Source organism: Balaenoptera ricei, chromosome 19 (genome assembly GCF_028023285.1).
Source record: "Balaenoptera ricei isolate mBalRic1 chromosome 19, mBalRic1.hap2, whole genome shotgun sequence".
Classification (NCBI taxonomy): domain Eukaryota; kingdom Metazoa; phylum Chordata; class Mammalia; order Artiodactyla; family Balaenopteridae; genus Balaenoptera; species Balaenoptera ricei.
This window is the reverse complement of record NC_082657.1, coordinates 51,985,631-51,992,036: the sequence shown is the minus strand read 5'-3', so window position 1 is coordinate 51,992,036 and position 6,406 is coordinate 51,985,631.

The following is a 6,406-nucleotide window of genomic DNA, read 5'->3' as shown; positions in this document are numbered from 1 at the left end:
CCATAAACAAGACGAAAAGACAACCCTCGGAATGGGAGAAAATATTTGCAAACGAATCAACGGACAAAGGATTAATCTCCAAAATATATAAACAGCTCATTCAGCTCAATATTAAAGAAACAAACACCCCAATCCAAAAATGGGCAGAAGACCTAAATAGACATTTCTCCAAAGAAGACATACAGACGGCCACGAAGCACATGAAAAGATGCTCAACATCACTAATTATTAGAGAAATGCAAATCAAAACTACAGTGAGGTATCACCTCACTCCTGTTAGAATGGGCATCATCAGAAAATCTACAAACAACAAATGCTGGAGAGGGTGTGGAGAAAAGGGAACCCTCTTGCACTGTTGGTGGGAATGTAAATTGATACAGCCACTATGGAGAACAATATGGAGGTTCCTTAAAAAACTAAAAATAGAATTACCATATGACCCAGCAATCCCACTACTGAGCATATACCCAGAGAAAACCGTAATTCAAAAAGACACGTGCACCCGAATGTTCATTGCAGCACTATTTACAATAGCCAGGTCATGGAAGCAACCTAAATGCCCACTGACAGACGAATGGATAAAGAAGATGTGGTACATATATACAATGGAATATTACTCAGCCATAAAAAGGAATGAAATTGGGTCATTTGTTGAGATGTGGACGGATCTAGAGACTGTCATACAGAGTGAAGTAAGTCAGAAAGAGAAAAACAAATATCGTATATTAACGCATATATGTGGAACCTAGAAAAATGGTACAGATGAACCGGTTTTCAGTGCAGAAATTGAGACACAGATGTAGAGAACAAACGTATGGACACCAAGGGGGAAAAGCCGCGGCAGGGTGGGGGTGGTGGTGTGATGAATTGGGCGATTGGGATTGACATGTATACACTGATGTGTATAAAACTGATGACTAATAAGAACCTGCTGTAAAAAAAAAAAAAAAAGATAACATTCTTTTCTCCCAGTTAAAAATATATATATATAATATGTATATATATATATATATATTATATATATATATATATATATATATATATATATATATATATATATATATATATATATATATATATATATACACAGTCTGGAAAAGGCAAAAAATGAAAACAACAACTGCGAGTATGATCAGCAAAAGAGAAAGGTAAGAAAGACGTTGATGATTGAACTTAGTAGGAAGTCAGATGAGTAAAATCCTGAAACCACAAGAACACTATCCAAGGTGCTAAAGCATTTCCCACCAATTGAGAATAATGGAAAATTTACCAATTCATAAAGAGTTACTTGTACAAAGAATCCCTCCTCTTTAATGTTGGGAGTATATTTGAAGAGTCCACAGATGAATCCATGTGGGATGCCCCTTGGGCAGGGACACAAAAGGAACCTCAAGTAGCTACAGACATGCGGGGAACCAAGGGCACCACTTAGCCTCAAATACAGCTATTTATTTAATGAGACAAAATAAATACCAGGTCATGATAAAAAAAGATAATGCTCTTCACTTTGTATTATCTAGGAAATTGCTTGGGGAAATAGCACAAAAGAAAACCAGATAACACAGTATTTAATTCCAGCTTTGTCAATGTTACCATGTCTGGATTTTTTTTTTTTTTTTTGGTCTGTTTATTTGTTTGTAAAGTAGGAATCATGTACACATTACCTATTTGCTGTGTGAGATGCAGGTGAGAGCAAATCTGAAACAACTTGTGAACTCTGTACCACTACATGTAAATAACATGTAAATATAGGAGAAATCCATTATTTTCATAGAATTGAGAACCAGTCCAAAACCAAGTCACTTTCATTTGTGTTGATTTTTCCTCCTCTGTACTACAAATGTATTGGGTTGGCCAAAAAGTTCGTTCGGGTTTTTCCATAAGACGTTACAGAAAAACCTGAATGAACTTTTGGGCCAACCCAATACAAGTAGGAATAAAATCAAATGGAATACAGAGATTTTTAAAGGGGTTGGTCGCTCCTGCCAGTTCCTCTTTTCCTGGCAAAGAGAGCGTTCCCTTGACTAACACCTGGATTTAAACATTTCACTAACGGCAAAATAACTTGTTTGCAGGTAACGCTAGATCAACTATGTATAAATACATACATTGAGAGGGACATGGCTGCTTTATGGTATCAAATGTAACTAAAGTTCTTATAGAAACCATAGTTAGTCTTTGTTGGAATAACAAAAGGACAGCGGGACATTAAGAAGATAAGAGAGGTGAGGTAGTTGGCAGCTAAAAATAGATGCTGTTTCGTTGCAAAAAAGCAAAACAAAGGTAAGAACGGAGAAAGACACTGCAGCAGTAACAAGCCTAGGGGTTCGGGTGAGGGGCCAACAGTAGTTTTACTTTTAGGTTCTGCTAACAACTGGCATGAATTACCTTAGAGTTCAAACCATAAAAACCTAGCACATTTTCCCTCTAAGAGGATTTTTGAAGTTTTACTGAAAACCTTACCTGTTCATAGCATGCTAGCTATTCTGTCTTTAGAGTCTCAGACCCAGAAATGAGGCAAAAAAAATTTTTTCCTTCAAGAAAATCACTTTGATATTAGGCAGGAAGATAAAAAGTCAATTCATATGGCTTTACACTGGTTTGTGATTATCAAAATAAAGTGAAAACAGTTTATTTCTGAGGCAGACATTCTCTGATACCTTATTCTCCAAGCCTTAGAAATTAGAACCAGCTGTCTGGGTTTGGTTTGGGAGCTTGTATGTGTAACTTCCTGGTGGAAGAACTTAACTTCTGAAGCTCATCTTTCCAACACAGTTTTTGCTGCCTACAGGGCTTGTGAAGGTGCCAGGCTGAGCCGTGACATGGAGGCCAGTCGCTCTGGAGCCTCCCAAACTTGCAGTGGGAGTTTGTGTGAATGAAAAATAAATGCTTGCTCTTTTAGGCATTTAGGAATTTGGGGATTGCTTAGCTTTTCATCTGGTTCTTCAGGGGTCACCGCTAAAATCATTAAAATCTAAATCTTAGTAGAGCCTTGGTTTAGAGAATAAGCAGTAAGGAAAATTATATTACAAACTGGAAAGATGGCAAGCCATATTCTGAAATAGCAAATTATTTGGTAAACAATCATGTCTGACAATTTTTGAGACAATTCATGTACCTCATCATATTGTAGCTCTACAGAAAGTAATTGGAAAACAGAATGTTCAAAGCATGAGTTGGTTATTATGCATTTGACAAAGTGCTTTAAGCGATTAGCTCAGAAAAGAATTTACATTTGTAAGCAGGAAAAAGAGGGAATAGAGAGAGTCCAAAAGTTCTAGGATTTGCAAAGTCAGAAGAGGCAACAGCCCCTCATCCCCAGCTGTGTTTTACACGCATCTGTATGCTATGATCAGAAGAGATACTAGGTGGCTGGTAAGCGAGGAAGGAGGGAGAAAAATCAGGAGCCTGTGGGAGTAATTCTGGAAAGAGATGAGGGCGCTCACACTGAGGTGTTAATGGAGGAGGTACTGAGAAGGGGTCAGATTCTTGATGCAGTTGGAAAAATAGAGCTAATTGGGTTGCTAATGGATTGCATGTGCGCTCTGAGGGAGAGGAGACAAGCAGGGCAGCAAGGTTTACAGCACTGAAACTGGAAGGATGGGATTTCCATCCACTAAAATGAGAAGCCTGTTGAAAGAGCAGGTTTGGGGTACTATAGGTATTTGTTTGTTTGTGGAGGATGCATTCAGTTTCTGACGGAAAGGTTGAGATGTCTATTTGCCATCCAAGTAGAAACGTCAAGAAGACAGCTAGAATTTGGGGCAGAAGTTGGGAATTGTCAGTATACATGTGGTGTTGGAAAGCCTTGAGGTCTCCAAGGAGTGAGTGTACACATGGATGTGGAAGATGCCCGTGGACAAAGTCCGGTGGCCCTACACTGTTAGCAGAGAAGATATCAGAGACTGAGTTCAGGTTCCTCACAACTAGATGATATCCCGAGGCAAGCGAGCCTGCCCGAGATTGCACAATGTCTGTGGGCTAAAGCACAGAGACTGCCTTTGAAGCCATGACTCCAGGGCTTTTCTACTTCATTCAAAGCACTACATACACACACACACACATACACACGTGCATACATATACACATATGTGTATACACACATATATGTATACACATAGATTCATGTGTGTGTGCACACGTGTATGTGTGCGTACCTAACTGGTTTCTAAATACCTTAAGAACCAACTTGCCCTGAGTGACCCTGCAACAACAGGCTGCAGTCCCTCAGGTCCTTGATTTCTTTATAAACTCAATATAGAGGCTAGAATCAATAATACCTAAAAATACCGAATTTTCCTTCCAGGACTGAAGAATAAGATATCTATTTTATATTCCAGCACTGGCTTCAGAGTTCAATACAAAGATAGGATTTGCACCCTTAGCAAATAACACTCTTTGGATCACCATAGACATGTCACGAAGCCTGATTTGGCTCAGCAAATCAGCTACTAATGACCCTGCTTTTCCTGCAGTGTTTTTTCCTGACACCAGGAAAAGTATTCTTCCTAATGTTTCAAGATTCCCCACACTCATGTTTTAAGACGTTTTTGCAAATTGTCCTGTACTAGTTTTAAGATTAGATTTCCATTTCAGTACTCATGTTGCAGTTTAATGAAAACTAAATCCTCTTACAAATCATGTGTCAACAATCCAAATACCACCATGGCTGAATGTAACCAACCCAGAAAGATAAGTAAAGTATATGCTCCTACAACTTAGTCAAACCGCTAACAGCGTCTCGTAGATAATACGCTCTGATAGACAGGTACTTAACATTACTTGGAAGATCTCAGTCTTAAATCTTATCTTTTTTGCTAACAGACTCCCTCACAATAAAATTGGAAACAGAATTCAGAACTAAAGGAGACATTTTAGTCACTCCTTCTCTTGCTGTTCATAAGAGATGTGTTTTTCTGTGTGCCAGTTCAGTATATATTTGTTTTATGTACCTGGATATCAGTAAATCCAAACACAAGTGCATTTTTCATTAGCCAGGACACTACCTGGAGATGCCCAGGCTTCATTTAGTTATCCATCCAAGCAGACCAAGGCAGAGTCCATCCAGTTATGCCGGCCGTGCTGTATTTAAATCCCCCTTTATACACTGTTTGCCATGAACACTGCTGTGCTGGAATCAGTGGCCTAGAAATGCACATCCATTTACAAGCAAGCTGAAATAAGCAAACCTCACTTGTACCCTGTACAGTAGTTGTTGGTGGTATGTGCCCAATGTACTCATGTCCTAAGAAGAAAATGGGATGTGAACATCCATTTGTCTCAATTCTGGGCTCCATTAAGGTAATTATAAATCAGTGCCCCTGGTGTGAATGGAATGCATGATGCTCAAAATGATGCTCATGTGGGGGAAACATTATATTCATTTATAACCACCCCATCCACATAAAGAAAACATCCTTCCTCTCATTAGTCTGGGAAAAAAAACTGTCAAACTCTCCCTCAGTTGAACTAGTGGAAACATTTTACTCTAATACACTGTCTTGGTGTTTCCACCTTTAAAGCTTAAATATTTTCCTGTTATGTGCATTCATGCACTGCTGGCATCCACATCCTTGTGTATCTCTTTGTCATATCGGGGTCATGGCAGTTAACCTTTTAAACCATCTACAGAGATGCAGCAAGTTTGGAGAAACAAACTGATACAGCAGGTAAACAGGAACTGAGAAGTTCATTTTCTGTGAGCTAGTGAAATCCATGTAATGCTTCATTTCCCTTTTACTATTCTCAATCATTTATTTTACATATCAAACACAAACTGGTTTGCTGCATTTCTCTGGTAGCTGGAAGGAAGTTAATATACAAATTACTCCATTATTTCACTGTCTTCACCTATGTCTCTAGTGATTGATCCCAGGAGATTCAATCCTGGGAATGTTACGAGACGTGGTCCTAAGAGGAACAATCACCCATGGTCTCACTTTGTGTGTTTGCCTTTTTTCATTTTATAGACAAGCTAATCCACAAAGAAAAACTCCTTCAGAAATGAGTGAGCTTTTTCCATGGACCCAGTAGTGTCCTGCAGCATTTTAAAGACATTAAACCCTTGCCTTCTTTTTATTATGATTTAATCTTATACATAGGGAATTAGTACCTCCAATTAATTCTAGTTTCTTAAAGATATTTGGTCATTTTGTTCCCATAATGTTTTCTTCAGTGCAGAGTGTTGAGTAGGGGTTACATAAATATTGAAAGAATGAAGGAATGAGAGAGCAAATGAGTGAACAAACTGTGTCTTTGTTGACTTCTGGGATGTTCTACTTCCTGTTTTCTTCAGGGAATACTCTGCTTTATTCACTGGTTTTGTATGTGTGTGTGTCTGTGTGATTGTGTGCATGCACACACACATATATATGTAAATTATTTCACAATTTTACCTCCTGATGTA